This window comes from Rhinolophus hipposideros (genome assembly GCF_964194185.1).
Source record: "Rhinolophus hipposideros genome assembly, contig: HAP1_SCAFFOLD_76, whole genome shotgun sequence".
NCBI classification, from domain to species: domain Eukaryota; kingdom Metazoa; phylum Chordata; class Mammalia; order Chiroptera; family Rhinolophidae; genus Rhinolophus; species Rhinolophus hipposideros.
In genome coordinates, this window is record NW_027668869.1 from 166,131 (window position 1) to 184,463 (window position 18,333).

At 42.6% G+C, this 18,333-nt stretch overlaps 1 long non-coding RNA gene across 1 annotated transcript; it reads left to right on the forward strand.

Annotated features, from left to right (window-relative positions):
- Window positions 1-1,239: 1,239 nt before the first annotated feature.
- On the forward strand, window positions 1,240-16,578 carry LOC308495737. The gene is made up of 3 exons (XR_013993041.1): window positions 1,240-1,674; window positions 13,064-13,112; window positions 14,429-16,578. It is a non-coding gene; the product is annotated as an uncharacterized lncRNA (long non-coding RNA).
- The last annotated feature ends 1,755 nt before the right edge of the window (window positions 16,579-18,333 follow it).

Sequence of the window (18,333 nt, forward strand, 5' to 3'; positions counted from 1 at the left end):
TTTATTTTTAAAATGTATCCTTTCTGTTGGCTTTAGGAACAAACAGCATCTCAAAAAAACGTACACCCGTTAAATGACCATGATGGCGCTTCCGTAAGTGACATGGACATACTAAGAATTAAATATCTGGAATCTGAACTCTCCAAAATGAAAACTTCTCATGAAATAGAATTGGAAGAATATGAACACCTCTACCTAGAGGAATTAAAACTTATCACATCATTGCAAAACAAACTAAACAAGTAAGTCCAAACAAAGTCAGAGAAAATCAATCGAGCTCATTAATTTGCCTCTAAAGTATAATTTTTATCCAGGCAGATTCCCGAGATTGATAGGAAATGAAAGCTTACTAAATAGTATAATTTTGGAAAATGATGTTAGTGAATAAATTACTTTTAAAATGTTAGTTAGTTCAGGACATTTGCATCTCTCCCCATTTTTGGTTTTACATGATTGTATTTTTCCTCCCGCGGTTTTCATAGAGTTAATCTGATCTACCAGTCTTTAAGCAAAGTGTTTTTGAAGCTTTATGATTTAGACAACGCTATTTTTTATAAAATTTCTTGTCAGAATTCCCCTAAATAGTTTTTAATGAGGTAACTATTTATTATAAGATAACAACTTAAACCCAAAGGGTTAAGTACTCTGCATGTTCTGGCACTTGGTACATGTACTGTCTCCATTGTGCTCTGTGTTATTATCTCTGGAGGTCGCTTTCAGACAAGCTCTTCTTTCTAGTCTTTCTGATGTCCACAAAGGCATACATGTGAAATATAGCAGAGGGTTAACAACGTAGGGGTGAGGGTAGTATAACCCAAGAAGTGGCTAAAAAGATAAGGTGGTGAGCCTGAGGGGGTGTGTGGAAGACAGAAAGCGCAGAGCCCACGCCCAGCGCCTTGGTCACAGTGTTATATTATAAGCTACACGCCTGCGGAGCGGTTTCAGTTCAGTAGGGTCACCCACCAGGCTCCCTCCTTCTCCCCCAGAGGCTGTTGTTCTACATGACACTTCAGTCCTCAGGGTAATGAGGGCGCTACCCAAGGGCGGTGACTGCAAAGGCTTGAAAATATCTTGGTGGGATTTTTAAAAAATTCTAAACTCGTTTGCTATGTACGTCTCATGGCAATCCTCAAGAATCTTATTGGTTCAGCCATTGCAGAAGGCAGCAAGTATTATCTGTGAAGCCGTGGATGTCACTGGTAGCCCGTTTCCTCCCCTCCCTACTTTGAATTTCTTCTTAGTCTGGCGTCCCCATAGAAACATATGTGCTTGTTTAGGATAATTTGAAACCTATCCTTGTGCATGCTAGGTCTGCCCTGACGCATTTTCAATGTTAAAATGCTGTTTAATGGGAAATTTCTTTTACTATTTATTATGGCAGCTTGAAAAAAATGCAAGTCATTCAGGAAAAATAAAATTCAAAGCTTTGTGTTTTACAATCTTCACAGTGCTAATGAAAGACTGGCAGAGGCTAGAACCGATCTTCAGGCAAAGGAACAGCCCAAGGAGTTTCTCAGCACTGCTCTTAGGAGGGGAGTCCTTGAGCCACCATGTGTTGGAAGTTTGAATACTGAGTTACTCCTCAGTGGAAATCCTGCTCCAAGAGAAAATTTGGTGATTCCTAAGTCAACCGCACGGGCTTCAAATGACATCATGGGGTATTACTGTCCCAAGGTTAGTTATATTAGCTTCTTTCCCTTGCATTTCAGATTTCTTTCTTTTTTATTTCTTTGATATAATATTGTTTTGTTTTGTCTTATATATTCATTAGGGTGATATTGGTTAGTGAAATCATATGGGTTTCAAGTGTACATTTCCATAATACATCATGTATATATTTCACTGTGTGTTCACCATCCCGAGTCAGTTCTCCTTCCATCGCCATGTATTTGACCCCCTTTTCCCTCTTCTACCTCTCTCTCTCCCCCCTCACCCACTAAGTGTTGTCTGTGTCTATGAGTTTTTGTTTCTTTGTTTGTCGTTGATGAAATTTTGAGTTGTTTCATTGACTAATGCACACGAAGTAAAAGGCATAATATGTGTGCTAATATGCATAGAAAGGAGATAGAAATTTTACAATCTTTTTTTAAGTCCCTAGAGCTCTCATGTGTTAAGAGTTATTTATTATTATTTAATAAATGTAACTAAAGTGATACATTTAAAATGCTTGAAAATTTGCCTTTAAATTTTATTACAGATGTTAAATATCATTGCCTAATAACCAATGGTATGCTTTGAGATGCTTTGGCTTCTTAATTGGTTTTAGTTGGAGATGATTCATAAAAATTTTAAAGTTTTGTGCATCCCAGTTTTTCTTCCCCTAAGTGTAAGTGAATGATGGCCGGCCAAACACCGAACCACAAATGGATGTTTATTATTAAATGAAACAGATATAATCCTTTTTATTAATTCAGCAAACTTATAATACTGCAGAAAGATTAGTCTCTGTTTTTATGGTTAATCTTATCTTCTAACAAGAGAGTATATCCTTAATTTTTATTTTATTCATAGCACTATCTATTTCAGTGTTTTAAAATGAGTTGCTTCACAGTTGTACATATTCTAAATAGGGACATTAAGCAAATAATTGAATTTTTAAAATGAAGTTCACTTATGTCTATATGTCTTGACAGCATTTGGGTAATTGATGAGTAAGGTGGCAGTGCTAGGGAGTCTTTAAATCACAACTCGTTTTCTTCGTGTGACGTGGTTGTTAAAAATACTCATTCTTGAGTTCTTGACCAGCAGGAGTTCTGTTCGGTTCTGTTTCATAATTTCCATCTCTTTGATAAAGTTCTCCTCCGGGTCATTAATTTTACTCCTGAACTCATTGAACTGCCTGTGAGTGTTGTTATATCTCAGTGACATTCTTCATGCTGTGACTTTGTTTTGTTTTACCCTCCAAAATGTTTGTTACATTTAAGCAACATGGAGAATACAGGAAGGAAAGCACAAATCATCTGCTCGGGAGAAAAAACCGAGAGTGGTTAGATGGGTGTGTGGGAGGGGGTTGGGGATAAGGGGAAAGGTGAAGGGATTTGGAAGCAGCTGGTAACCACAAGATGGCCTCAGAGTTTTTCTTTTGAAAATTAATTTGGGGAAGGTATTCTATAATGTTGTAAAGATTTTGTTGGGTATCCGATGGACATGCGTCCTATTTGGGAGACCACCTCAGGGATACTGTGGATACCTGATCATGGCATTGTACATCAGAAGCTAAACATTAATGAATGCCAACTATAATTTTATATATATAATGTGATGGTTCAGTGTGAGGTCGGAGGGATAGTGAATGGGGGCAGGGGGGTTCACAGTATGAGGGATATAAATGATGAACGTCTAAGTATTACCTTGTTTTGTACACCTGAAACTAATAAATAAATTAATTAATTAAAAAAAAAAAAAGAAATAAAAAATATTCCAATCCAAAAAAAACAAAAAACAAAAAAAAAAAAACAAATCATCTGCTCGGAACAATTGGTCTAATTTATATGCAGCATACAATATAGAAAATTAGTTTAAACCGGTTAGTAGAGGTCAAATTGAGGAGGGCTTTAAGTGAGTTTGATTTTTTTTCTCTAGGCAGCAGTAGGCATAAAAAGGATAATGAAATAATAATTCTTTCATGGGGGAGTATATAATATGTGGCAGAGAGTCTGTTATCTCCTTTGTATTTGAAAAATTAAGTGAAGTATAATGTATGTCGTTAGTTTCAGGTGAACAAGCTTTTCCTGGTTCGTGCTACTCTTTGGCCCTAGAAGTAAATACTGTAAGTCTTTTGACTATTGACATATAGTATTTTATATAATATAGTATATAATATACTCAGCTTCTTGCTGGGGCTACAGCTGAAAATAGTTCAGCCCTGTTTCTCTTTGGCCATGACTCGACTGTGTTGAACTGGGTTATTTTAAGCTGAGGGCCAGATTGCTGATTGACAGGTGTTATATATGTGCCTGAAAGTCATCAAGAAGTGCTATTTTTTTTGGTTTGTTTGTTTCACTGTGCAGAAACTAGTTCTGGGTGTCTTCTTTTTTTTCAGTGAATGAGTATTATTATTTTTAACTCTTTTTTTATTATTAGTTTCAGGTGTACAAAACAATGTAATAGTTACACATTTATAATTTGTATGCCTCACATAATGATGACCCCTCTCCCCTCATCAACGACCCCTCTGACATCACATACAGCCATTACATTTCTACTGCCTCTATCCCTCAGGCTGTACTCTACTTCTTGTAAACATATATATACATACATGTATATGTGTGTGTGTGTATAACAATTGTAGTTAACATTAACATTCATTATTGTTCAGCTTCAGCTTCCGGTGTACAGTGCAGTTGTCAGGCATCTACATCATCTCTGAGGTGCTCTCCCTAATGAGACAAGTGTAATCAGATACCCTACAAAATCTTTACATTATTGATTACATTCACCAAATTGACTTTCGTATCCCCATGGCAATCTTGGGGTTATCGATTGTGCTTTGTAATCCCCTCACCTTCCCCCTTATCCCCACCCCCCTCCCATCTAGCAACCTTCAGTTTTTCCTCTGTGTCTCTGAGACTGTTTCTGATTAGTTCACTCATTTATTGTTTTCTTTAGATTCCACATATAAGTGAGATCATAAGGTATTTGTCTTTCTCTGTCTGACTTATTTCACTTAACGTAATGTTCTCTAGATCCATCCATATTGTTGCAAATGGTAAGATTTCCTTCTTCTTTATGGCTGCGTAATACTCCATTGTATAAATGTACCACAGTTTCTTAATCCAGTCCTCTACCGATGGGCATTTTGATTGTTTCCATGTCTTGGCTATTGTTATAGAGCTGCAATAAACATAGGAGTGCATACATTTTTTTGAATTAGAGTTTTGGATTTCTCCGGATCCATGCCTAGGAGTGGAATTGCTGGCTCATAAGGTAGTTCCAGTCTCAGATTTTTGAGATACCTCCAGACTGTTTTCCATAGTGGCTGCACCAATCTGCAGTCCCACCAACAGTGCACTAGCGTTCCCTTTTCTCCACATCCGCGCCAGCGCTTGTTGTTTGTTGATCTATTGATGATAGCCATTTTGACTGGGGTGAGGTGGTATCTCATTGTGGTTTTTATTTGCATTTCTCTGATGGTTAGTGAGGTTGAGCCTTTCTTCATATGTCTGTTTGCCATCTGTATGTCCTCTTTAGAAAAATGTCTCTTCATGTCCTCTGCCCATTTTTTAATTGGGTTGATTGTTTTTTCGGAGCTGAGTTCTGTGAGTTTTTTAATAAAGTTTGGATATATCAATGGCAGATATCTTCTCCCATTCAGTAGGACCCTTTTTTGTTGTAATGATGGTTTCCTTTACTGTGAAAAAAATGTTTAGTTTGATGTAATCCCATATGTTTATTTTTTCTGTTACTTCCCTTGCCCAAGGGGATGTATCAGTAAAAATCTTACTCCGGGTAATATATGTAAAGTTGCTTCCTATATTGTCTTCTAGGAGTTTTATGGTATCAGATGTTACATTTAAGTTTTTGACCCATTTTCAATTTATTCTTGTATATGGTGTAAGGAGGTGGTCCAGCTTCATCTTTTTGCATGTGTCTGTCCAGGTTTCCCAGCACCATTTATTGAAAAGACTGTCTTTACCTCACCGTAAATTCTTGCTTCCATTGTCGTAGATTAAATGGCCATATAGGCGTGGATTTATTTTTGTTCCGCTTGTGTGTTCACTGTTAACTTGTCTTCTGAGTCGCTGATTCGATTCTCTGACTCATCTAACCCACTGGTAATTCCTTCAAGCGTGTGCTTTATTTCACTTGTTGTATTCTTTAGTTCTAACTGGTTGTTCATTATGATTTCTCTATCCTTCTTTATGTCGTCACTAAGCTCTTTAAACATTCTTATCGTCAGTGTTCTGAACTCTGTCTCTGATAGATTGGTTACCTCTATTTCATTTGGTTCCAATTCTGGAGGTTTCTTCTGTTCTTTTATTTGGGACATGTTTCTTTGTTTCCCCATTCTGGTTGACTCTCCATGTTTGCTTCGATGTATTAGGTAGATCCCCTAGGATTCTCGGTCTTTGCTGGGTTATCTTATGTAGTGTGTGTCCTTTATATCTGACTTGCACCACTTCCCTATTCTCCTGTGCGTGTGCTCCAAAGGTGACCCTGGTGTTGTGTATATTGTCCTGTGTAAAGTTGAACTTTCATTGCTTTTGGCTGGTCAGTAGGTGGGGTTGCTCCTAGGCTGCCTAGTTGTGAGACTTAGCTCTGCCCTCGGTGGATGTTCTGCTGCGTGAGGGTTGACCACTCCAATTAGACTTGGCCTCTATGGGCTCTTGTGCCTGTAGAGAATTCCCTCTGGGTGTGTCACTTGTAGGTCAAACCCAATAATACTCTGGTTGGGTCTGGAGTTGGTGTCAGGAGGTGTTGAATCTTGTGACTCTTGGGCTGGGCCCTGGTGTAGGGCAATTTCAGAACAAAGCCAATCACCAAGCACAACAGCAACAACAAAGTCAAAACCAAATACACTCACGTGTGAAAACAACCAGTAACCCACACTCAACACAGGCAAAAATATCAAAGATACAAAAACAAAACAAAACAAAAAACGCAGCGCCAGTCTTGGCTTAAGCCCACCAAGTAATCTCCAGGCCGTCCTCTGCTGTACCAGAGAGTCCTCTGTGTATTGTTCAGGCAGAGCCGGTCACCTGGTGCCCAGAGTGACCCTGGGACGGCAGATGTAGATGAGTGGGGCTATCGGGTCTGGATGGTAGTTTCTACAAAGTCAGTGCAGTTTCTGCTCTTGCCTGCACATATGCGCACTGAGAGTAACACAACCAGCCCTGTGCCCAGGTCTCCTGAGTCTTAGGTCACTCCTTCCGTGTGTGTGTGTGCGTGCGTGCATGTGTGCGTGTGTGGTGGGAGATTTCTGAGCTGCTGAAAGCCCAGAGCTGCGACTGCTGCCTACTGCTAACCCCTGGGCATGTCTCCACAGTTGTAATTGCCCTGCCCTGGGCAGATCAGAGAAGGTGGGGACTGGGGATGGAGGAGTCTTCTCTCTCTCAGCCCAGCAGTGTCACACACTTCCCAGCTTCTTCCCTGGGTTGCAGTAGCTACAAACCGGGTCCTCCCAGATCCTGAGCACTATGGGTCCTCTGTAATCTGACACTACTCCTCAGATCAGGGGCCAGCGTGAGTCTCTGGAAGGGTGGGGGTAGGATTGGGAGAGTTGGGGGAGGGGCCCAGGTATGGTGTTTACTTCCTTTGTCCTACCTAGGGCCCAGCTGGAGGTCTCAGCTGAGGTGACTGCCTCAAACTCTGATATGCTGCTCTCTGGGCAGGGAGATGAGCTGTGGGACACAGGGAAAGAGCCCACCTCCTGGCTCTTGTGGTCTCTGTTCTGTCCTGGGACCACCTGCACCTCCGCAGCCATGGATGCGGGCCACGTCTCCCTTCCCACTTCCCCTGCTCGCCCAGTTTGCCCACCTTCAAGTCATCCTCCTACAAGTCTCTTAGCTGTTCTGTGTGATGAGCAGAGAGCATGACTGCTGTTTTGAAATCTCGGTCACAGAGATCACAATCTTCCGTAACTTTGACTTGGTTTCTGGAGAAGTGTCATCTTCTCTCAGTGTTAACCATGTCACCTTGCTTCTTCATGCTGCTGAGTGGCTTGTTCCTCTACAGGCACATTTGAAGTAGTGAATACTTTCTTATGTAGGTACATTTCGATTTGAACAATTAAACAGGTATATAGTTAGAGGTCTTTCTTTTGTTTTCAGTAGATGGTACAAGAGTGTAGTTTCTGTTTTCTCCCACAGGTGCTCCTTGAGTATGGGGGATCCAGGGGCGGGGGCTTAGCTGTGGGTGTGGGAGTCCAAGCCTGGGTGACCAGGGAGATGGGTGTTGCAACTGCATCCAGGTCTCCAGGGTCTCTGGTCACCACCACCAAGCAGGTGGGGGAAGTGGGTGGTTGAGGGGAGCGTGTTCTTGAGCCCGCTGAGCTGCTACCTGGTTCCCTATGTCTACTGGTAGCACTGTGTGTGGTCGTGAGACTGGAGAATTGTTTCTGCTGCTGCTACTGGTCCCTGGTGGTGCCAGCACTGCTGCATCTGGAGAGGGGTGGGGAGATGCTGCTGCTGCCCCACTTAGCTTCCCCTGGGCAGTGATGTGGGAGCTGCACCCCGTCCCCTCCACCACCACTGCCTTTGCTGAGGCTTCAGGCTCAGCCTTGTCCCCCTGGAACTGCAGCTGTGGGCTGTCCCTGTGCTTTCCTCCATCCTGCCTCCCTTTCACATCCAGTGCACCCTCCTTCCCTTTTACAGATGCGTGGTGTTTTAAGGAATCGTAGTGTGTTGAGCAGAAGATCCTTTCTTGGGCTATAGATGCCCGATGAGTTGTAGATATCGTGGAGATAGAAAGGGGTTGTCTCTCTTGACATGATGTTTACATCATTCCAAAGAATATCCATTTTGATCAATGCAGGGTGGTTTGTGGTTTTGATGGTGTTTTGTGGCCTCCTTTTTTTTTTTCAGTTTTATTTTATTTTTACATCCCTCACAACGTGAACCCCCCTCCCCCCATCCACCACCACCCCGACCTCACACCGAGCCATCACATTATACACATAAATTTATAGTTGGCATTCATTAATGTCCAGTCTCTGGTGTACAATGCCATGACCAAGCATCCACCGCATCCCTGAGGTGGTCTCCCAAACAGGACACATGTCCATCGGACACCCAACAAAATCCCCAAACACTATTGAGTAAGTTCCCCAAAGTAATTCTCAAAAGACCCTGAGGCCATCCTGTGGTCACCAACCGCCCCCCAATCCCTTCACCCTTCCCCCCATCTCCAACCCCCTCCCACATCTAACAACTGTGGCCTTCTTAATGCAGAGAAACATAGCACAGGCCTGTGCTAAATGGGGCTCCAACCTTGTGTTTTCATTTAGCTTCCCCTTAATAAATCATAGGAGAACAAAGCCAAGGATTTTCGGACAGCCCTTCGGCTAAATGGAGTCCAAGTCCTTCAAAGTGGTGAACCTGGAGGAAGGACTGGGTACAAAAAGAAAGTGAATGGCCAACGCTTCTGTAAATTCTTAAGCATGATGCACAATTAAAATGTTCTCAGTGGTTTCACCACAGAAATCAGAAGATGAAAGAGTGTAAAGGCAGAAGCAATGAGAGAGAATATGCTTGTGGACATTTTTCCTTTAATTATTTTTTGGTAGGAAAGAGGTGTTTAGTTTTCAGTATTTCCTCATAAATTGGAAAATTGTTTATGTTAAAGTCAATGCCCTCATTCCAAGGCCAACGTTGTTCCCTTGTGAGGCGTTGGGTTGCCCAATCATGCAAGGCTGAATAAGAGATGGAAAAGCCCCACTCTGTCAAGATCCAGAGATAAGTGTCCCAAATCACTAGGGAACACTGGAAAGACTTCTGATGCAGTTGTGATGATGTGAGGTTGGACACAAGTGCACTAGATGGTAAAGAGAAATCTGTTTTGTGTTTCCAATTTCGCTATACTTAACCCCCACCATGAATAATACCTGTGTTGGTTTATATTGGTCAGCCAAATTTGATTCTGAGGAAAAGACAAGTCATTTTAAGGAAGAATTTCCTCAACTTGAGTTTGCTTTCTTTAACTCATGATTTTCTCCTTCAAGTTCCCTTTTCTGTGTTTAGAAATGTTTATGCTTTATAAATTGAGTGTGTTTGACTACTGCTAATAGGACTTGTGATGTTAATCTGTCTTTATTTTTAATAATGACTTTAAAGATAATACTTGAGTTAGAAAGCTACTATTTTGTTTCTCATGCTTTAACATTATTGAGCTACATGACAAAGTTTTGCATATTCATTTTCTTTGAGTTGTACTCAGAAATTGATGGAATTTTCCGGAATATGAGGTAGTAGCTGGCATAGCAGGCTAGCCTCAATAGGGAGACTTATCCCATTCCTGGCCCGCAGCTCCTTGGTTTGGTGACCTCAGGTGACCTATATAATCTCTGTGAGTCTTGGTTGCCTCTTATGCAAAATTAGGGACTTTCACTAAATCAGTGACTTTCAGACCTGAAAAATATTCTTTTTATCAAAGAATAGTACCGTTCTTTGAGAAAATTTTTTTTGTGTAATTACTGTGTTTACCCAAAAATAAGACCTAGCCGGACAATCAGCTCTAATGTGTCTTTTGGAACAAAAATTAATGTAAGATCCGGTCACATCACGTCACATCATATCATATGTCATACGCGGTCTTATATCATAGTAAAATAAGACCGGGTCTTAATTAATTTTTGTTCCAAAATGCATTAGAGCTGATTGTCTAGCTAGGTCTTATTTTCGGGGAAACACGGTATATAAAAACAGAGACCAAGGGTGGCCACATGCCTCAGTTGGTTAGAGTGCAAGTTCTTAACAACAAGGTTGTGGGTTCGATTCCCACATGAGCCAGTGAACTGCGCCCTCCACCGCTAGATTGAAAACAATGGCTTGAACTTGGAGATGAACCATGGTGGGCAGCCGGTTGGCCCAGTGGTTGGAGCACTGTGCTCATAACACCAAGGTTGACAGTTCCATTCCCACATAGACCCGTGAGAAGCAATGGGTTGAGCTTGGAATTGGGCTGCTGGTGTGGAGCCTGTTGGCTCAGTGGTTGGAGCGAGGTGCCCATAACACCAAGGTAACCGGTTCAAGTCCCACATTGGCCAGTGAGATGCACCATCCACAACTAGATTGAAAAAAAGAACAATTTGACATCCTGGAAAAGCAAACTGTTCCTCAGTAGTCCCCAATTAACACAAAACAAACCAAAGCAGAGACGTGTAGAGCTACCTAGCTAAAGGAGGGATGCAGACTCCTAAGCTGTGCTATCCCGTGGGTGTCCCCAGTGGAACCTGAGCTTTCTCCGAGACGTAGTCTAGTAAGAACTGCCAGTAATGAGAAAATCCTTCTAGTTGAAATCCTTTGAATTAAAGTTTGCTGATACATTTTTGTGTGTATAATTTTCTCACCTTTCTATATATTTGATAAATGGAAAAGTATAATAAGACTGCAGATATGTTGTCCTTATTAATGTTGGACTTCAAGCTACTTCCACCATCTGAACACACTCCTCACCTAGAAATAAACATACCGTGTTTCCCAAAAATAAGACATAGCTGGACCATCATCTCTAATGTGTCTTTTGGAGCAAAAATTAGTATAAGACCTGGCCTGATATTATTTTACATTACATAAGACCCATTCTTATATTATGTTAAAATAAGACCGGGTCTTATATTAATTTTTGCTCCAAAAGTCGCATTAGAGCTGATGGTCCAGCTACATCTTATTTTCAGGGAAACACGACAGAAAGTGATGAAGTAAATATTTAAGAAAAGAGCTGTTTTGGGGGAAAATAATAACGCTACATTGGTAGTTCCTTAATTCAAGTCGTGTAAAAATGTGATTTACATTTTATATTGTTGATTAACAATAACTTAAAACTGTTTCATGAAAGTCCTCTCCCTTCCTATGGTATTTAGTTATTGATTTTACACGGCCTGTCTGGTGATGTTGTTGTCACATTATTCACGTTATAAGCCCTTTCTATCAAGCCATTCACAAAAAAAAAGTGTTATGCAAATATTGGAAAACAAATTTGTCTTCCCCTGTCGGTGCCTGCCGATGAGAAGAACAGTCCCTGAAGTGGGGAGTGAGGATTGAGAAAAAATAGAAGAGAGACAAAGATGGGATCGGGAGGGCAGGCAATTCTAAGTAGACTGCCGCAGTTCTAAGTAGACTGCTTCAGATCTAAGTAGAATGCCTCAGCTCAAGTTTATTTTTGCAGCTTATATACTCTGGGCATCAAAAAGTAACAGAACTGTCTGCCATCTAGTAGTTACAATAAAGGTAATACACAAGGGCCTGTTTTTTGGCCAGCTCCACACTTCCTGACCTTGTCTAGTTCTGTGTTCTCAAAGTAGCAAGTTTTGCCTTGCTGGGAGCACAAACCACTCAAGGAAGTCAAAGGTTCAACATTTCACAAAACAACACCTGCTAGCACTTTAGCACGGTTTCCCACATTCCCCCTAAATTTGTACAAGGATTGGCTGTCACATTGTTGTCACCATAGTGTCTATTAGTTTCTGGATATTATTTTAAGCACTACTTTGGACATTTTGTGAGAGGATAGCTTTCAGAAGAAAGGTTTCAGTAAGACCACTCTAGACTGGGACACTTGTAATATAGTTTGAAATACTCCCACACATTTCATAATTAAATAGACTATAACTACAGCTATTTTAGTGTTTCGAAAATTGGACCTGATTTCTAAGGAACAAAGTCACATTTAAAAATTATATATTATTTTTTGTTTCTAACTCTACAAAGTCATAAATGAGAAAGTAAATTTGAAAACTGGCTCTAGGTCATACTTTATTCAAGCAGCTTTTCGGAAATCTTTCTGTGCATACGAATACGGTAATGTTTCAGTCATAGACTGCAAAATCGTTTTGGTTATTGTTTCTGTCAGTAGAATTTTCACATGACGGCACAGTACCACTTTCATCATTTTATGTCTTTAAGGTTCTATGCTGAAAAATGAAGAGCCTAGAATACACCTTAAGATTACTTTTCTAGAAGTGCAAGAATGGAAAGCTCATTTTAAGGAAAAGTCCATTAAAGTAAAAACAAAGAACAAGAAACATTTATAAAGGACAATTTTTCTAAAAATTGCAAAGTAATGCATTCAGTGTAAAATATGACTTGACTTGTTTAAACTTCATTGTACCAATCAAATCAAACGTCACTCTTTTGAAATTATGTATCTTAGGTAGACCAATATCAATTGCACTGTTGGTCAGATTAATCTAAATAGCATCTCATATAGATGGTCTCTATTATGTACTATCAAAATAAGCAGTAATTTATGTTATTCATTTTTAAACTTTTTTGTATTTATATAAATCATACGTTAAGTCTATTCTCTAAAGGCATTATTTAAAGAGCACATTTCATAAGATATATCATTTCTACAATAAAGTCTCTTGTTTACCTTAAATGCTATAATAAGATTTGATTTATTTCAGTCGCTGCTGGAGTACCAGGAAAAAAAAACTAAAGAACTATACAAAGACGGTATGTTGCCAAAATGTATTAATTCAAGTTAGATATCATTGATTTCTGGAATAAAATGTAAATATTAAATGGCATCCCTTTCCATGTTCTGATAATAGATACTACATTAAATATTTTCTTGGCCTTAGCAAATAAAAAAGGTGAAAGCATAAACATTCATAGTGAAGACAAGGTCATATGAGTAATATCTCAAGAGTCTATGTATCTCTTTTTATTTCTGGCCTGTCCCCTTCCTTTCTTCTGCCATCCCTATGGAACTTTCCACCTGCACGTTGAAAACGGGGCTTCATCAACTTTTATGTTTTTGCCAGTGATATGAGGCCCAATAACCAGACTTATCTAGTGATACTTAAGCAATTACTGTTCATATATGGTGTTTCCCCGAAAATAAGACCTAACCGGAAAATAATACCTAATGTGTCTTTGGGAGCAAAAATGAATATAAGACCCGGTCTTATTTTTGGGGAAATACGGTACCTCCTAGAAGGGCCAAGCTACCATATTTCCCCGAAAATAAGACCAGGTCTTATATTAATTATAGCTCCAAAAGACGCATTAGGGCTTAATTTCTGGTTAGTCTTATTTTTGGAGGAAACACTGTAGCTGTCACCTGATGGGTGACATTTAAATCTCCAGTCATTTACTTTGTCATTAGTTTACCATGTACCCTCAGGAGAAACTCCACATTGCTTTGCATGGAATGAAAACACCCAAATCAATGTAGTTCTCACCAAACATCTCAGCCTATATCTTGCTACCAACCCTCGTTTGCCCCTTTGCTCTAGCATCTAGCTAAACCAGACTACTTCTCGTTCCGTAGTCTTCTCCCCCACACTAGTCTTCGCATCTGCGTCTTCCCTCTCTCTGGCATCCTCTGTCCTTGTCCTTCAGGCATCAACATCCATGTCACCTCCACCAGAGAGCAGACAATCAATACTGGGATGTCCCTTTTGTGGGTCCCACTCGCGTCCTGTTGTGCATTTGTATGGTATAGGGGCCTCTGAATGGAAATTGCCTGTTCATCTGTTCCTTCAGCTTATAGTAGATGATGGGTCAGGGCTGGACCGTGTCATCTTCGTCTTGTAACTTCAGTGCTTGTCGTACGACCTTGTTTATAAATGAATGAAGGATGAGACAACCAGAAGCTCTGATACTTGGCCACAATAGCAGTCAAGTCAGTGTGCAGCCGTGGGCAAACTGTATTGAATATGATCTCCTGTTGTGAGCTGTGGCCTCATCTAGAGGTTTTCTCATTCTTCTTAACACTTATACTTAGTTGTATTTTAAAGAACATAATTCTGTCTTTTTCTTTCCAGTTCCTGCTGAATTTGAATCTGAATTCAATCGAAAAGTTCCTCTATCACCTATTGATAATCTACTTGAGAATATAAAACTAGAAATCGTCTACGATTTGAAAAAAAAGTATAAGCTCTAAAATATAAATAGTACAAGTGTATTTACTGGGCTGTTTAAACAACATGTTAATTGTATCCCAAAATATATGGCATGTGAAATCCTTATTACAGGAAAATATTTTTGTATCATATGTTGTGGGGACAGAGCCTGTGGGGACAAAACCCCAAAAAACAGTTTCCAGGCTCTCGGCCTCACATAGAAAGGTGCTGGCTCGGGTAGTAAATGGCCATAAACTGTGATCAGATGCCAGCAGCTGTGGCTAGTTGGCCGTCAGCTGTAACCCGTAAGCCATTGGCCACTAATATAACGGCTGTGGCTATGCTAGCAAAAAGGAATGGGGGCTAGCAAGAAGATGGTGGCTGGCAAGCGCGGACTGCTGTTAGGCAGATTATGTAGATCCTACTTCCTGTGTCTCCAGCCCAGCCGCCAGCGAGAATATATTGGTTTGACTCCCCTATCTATGGCTCCGTGGGTGTTCCTTTTTGGCCTTACCGTGTCCTGCGTTCTTGGGCGGGGAGCGGGAGCTGAGACCCTGCACGACAAATGGCGCAGCGAGCAGGGTCCACCGCATGACACATGGCGTAGTCGGCAGGATACGGTGCTGGCCAAAGCTCTCCGAAGGGCAGTGGAGCAGTTTGTGCGTATGAAAGCTCAGTCTGAGGAAGACCAGGAGGAGCAGCTGCCGGAGAGCTCGATTTCCGTGGAGCGGTGGGAAGATGTGGATGGTTCCCCAACCAGCAGAGGCCGGAGAAAGCGGAGAAAGCGAAGGTTGTTGCGGCCCTGTGGGCTGGGAACTGCTTGCTGACGCAGCCTGGATGCGGGACTTGTCCCAGGAGGAAACGCTTGCTGAGTCCTCATTGTGAGATGAGGGTGAGGTCAAGGTCATCCCTCACCCCCAGGACAGCCCTGGCGAATGACTATGGACTATGAGGAATTGCCTTCTATCCCTGATTTAATGGACGCTTGACTGTTTGGGAACATACCATCATGTAGTGGGACTGGCGGATGTTTGCTTTTGTGTCTTGACTGGCCACCATTGATAATATGTAAGCACCTTTATGTGAGCCACTGTTGTTCCAGCACGGTACCCCGAGAGGCCCAGAGAGAGAGTGGCAGTGCCCTGAGAGCCCTGGCTGTGTCCAGGAAGTCTGGCTGTGCCCAGAGAGAGTGGCAGTGCCCTGAGGCCCTGGCTGTGTCCAGGAAGTCTGGCTGTGTCCAGGAAGTCTGGCTGTGTCCAGAGAGTGGCAGTGTCCTGAGAGGCCCTGGCTGAGTCCAGGAAGTCTGGCTGTGCCCAGAGAGAGTGGCAGTGCCCTGTGAGCCCTGGCTGTGTCCAGGAAGTCTGGCTGTGCCCAGAGAGAGTGGCAGTGCCCTGAGAGGCCCTGGCTGTGTCCAGGAAGTCTGGCTGTGCCCAGAGAGAGTGGCAGTGCCCTGAGAAAAGCTGGCTGTGCCCGGGGAAACAGGTGGTACCCTAAGAAGCCCAGGATGTCTGGCTGTGCCCAGAAGTACTGGGGTGGTGCCCTGAGAAACCCTGGCTGTGCCCGGGGAGACTGGTGGTACCTTAAGAAGCCCAGGAAGTCTGGCTGTGCCCAGAAGTACTGGTGGTGCCCTGAGAAACCCTGGCTGTGCTCAGAGAGCCTGGCTGTGTCCAGGATATTGCATTCACCTCCAGGCTCCTCGCACAGGGACCCTCGCGGAAGACACTTGTCGCGTAGATTGTGAGGCGAGAACCTGTAGGGGTGGAGTGTGGGGACAAAACCCCAAAAAACAGTTTCCAGGCTCTCGGCCTCACATAGAAAGGTGCTGGCTCGGGTAGTAAATGGCCATAAACTGTGATCAGATGCCAGCAGCTGTGGCTAGTTGGCCGTCAGCTGTAACCCGTAAGCCATTGGCCACGAATATAACGGCTGTGGCTATGCTAGCAAAAAGGAATAGGGGCTAGCAAGAAGATGGTGGCTGGCAAGCGCGGACTGCTGTTAGGCAGATTATGTAGATCCTACTTCCTGTGTCTCCAGCCCAGCCGCCAGCGAGAATATATTGGTTTGACTCCCCTATCTATGGCTCCGTGGGTGTTCCTTTTTGGCCTTACCGTGTCCTGCGTTCTTGGGCGGGGAGCGGGAGCTGAGACCCTGCACGACAAATGGCGCAGCGAGCAGGGTACCCCGCACGACAGAGCCCCAGAGAGCAGTTTCCAGGCTCTCGGCCTCACGTGGAGGGGTGCTGGCTCAGGTAGTAGATGGCCATCAACTGTGGTTGGATGGCCGTCAGCTGTGACTAGTTGGCCGTCAGCTGTAACCAGTGAGCCACTGGCCACTAATATAACTGCTGTGGCTACACTAACTGTCGGTGCCTGCCGACGAGACGAACAGTCCCTGAAGTGGGGAGTGAGGATTGAGAAAAAAGAAGAGAGACAAAGATGGGATCGGGAGGGCAGGCAATTCTAAGTAGACTGCTGCAGTTCTAAGTAGAATGCCTCAGCCCAAGTTTATTTTTGCAGCTTATATACTCTGGGCATCAAAAAGTAACAGAACTGTCTGCAATCTAGTAGTTACAATAAAGGTAATACACAAGGGCCTGTTTTTTGGCCAGCTCCACACTTCCTGACCTAGTCTGGTTCTGTGTTCTCAGAGTAGCAAGTTTTGCCTCGCTGGGAGCACAAACCACTCAAGGAAGTCAAAGGTTCAACATTTCACAAACAACACCTGCTAGCACTTCAGCACGGTTTCCCACAGGTCCCCCTTTTTTATATAAAATTAACACAAGGGTTGCGCCTGGCTTAGGTGGTTGGTACAGATATGTCCATTTACCCGTCATAGGAGACCATCCCTCTAGCGAACGGTTCCTGTCTTAGGTTATGTACATTCTTACCAAATCCTTACCCATCTTTGGCTGCCGACCCATTGTAGGGGCTTTATACACGGGTGTCAGCGACACGGTGGACCTGGGCAGATAATCTCAACTCATGAACCTTTGTTTGGAGATCGATGAAGCCCTTGAGTATTACCTTTCTGAGCAACGGAGTAAACCACATGAATAGAGGAACACCAACAAAGATTATTACAAAAGGCAGTAGCAAATGGAACAGAGCTAGAAAGGAGGGGAATTCTCCTCTGAGGTCCGAGTACCAAGGACCTGAAATGTTAACAGGTACCATAATGAAAGAGGGTCGGTGGAGAACTACAGCTCTACTTTTGTCATTTGACCAATTGATGCTATTACTTAGGTTACACTGTATACAAGATACATTAAACTGGACCCTGTCAATATGGGTGATGTTAAAATTTCCAATCATAAGCACATATGGAGCCTTGACACAAGCAGTGGTATTGCCTTCTACCTTGCCTCGTCCCTCGTCCATACTCATAGTCACTGTATCCACTGCTCCCACTAGTTTCCAAATATGTCTTTGGGGCCGGGAGGTATACCATAATCCCACAACCACTCCAGTCTTAGTCCCGTGTTGGACATCAGCACCTGTGTCATGGCCTCCGGACCATCTATAACAGCTTGATTAAACCCAGGGACACTATATTCCCCGGGTTCTTTATAACATTGTCTCCAAAGGATGGATCTGCTATTTTTTCTGTTCTCCTCACTGCAAGGATCATGGGCTTGTGGTGGAGGTGGGTTTTTATCCCTGATGTTTTTCCATCCTGCTGGCTGATGGAATGTGACACTCTGTCCTAGGTTGTCTCCGTGAATTGTCTGGCTGCCCACACGGAAACATCCAGTAACGCTGACATTATCGCGAAGCATATGAGGAGTCCTATGCCCAAGCCGCTATGATTGAATCCAACAGCTTGTAGGA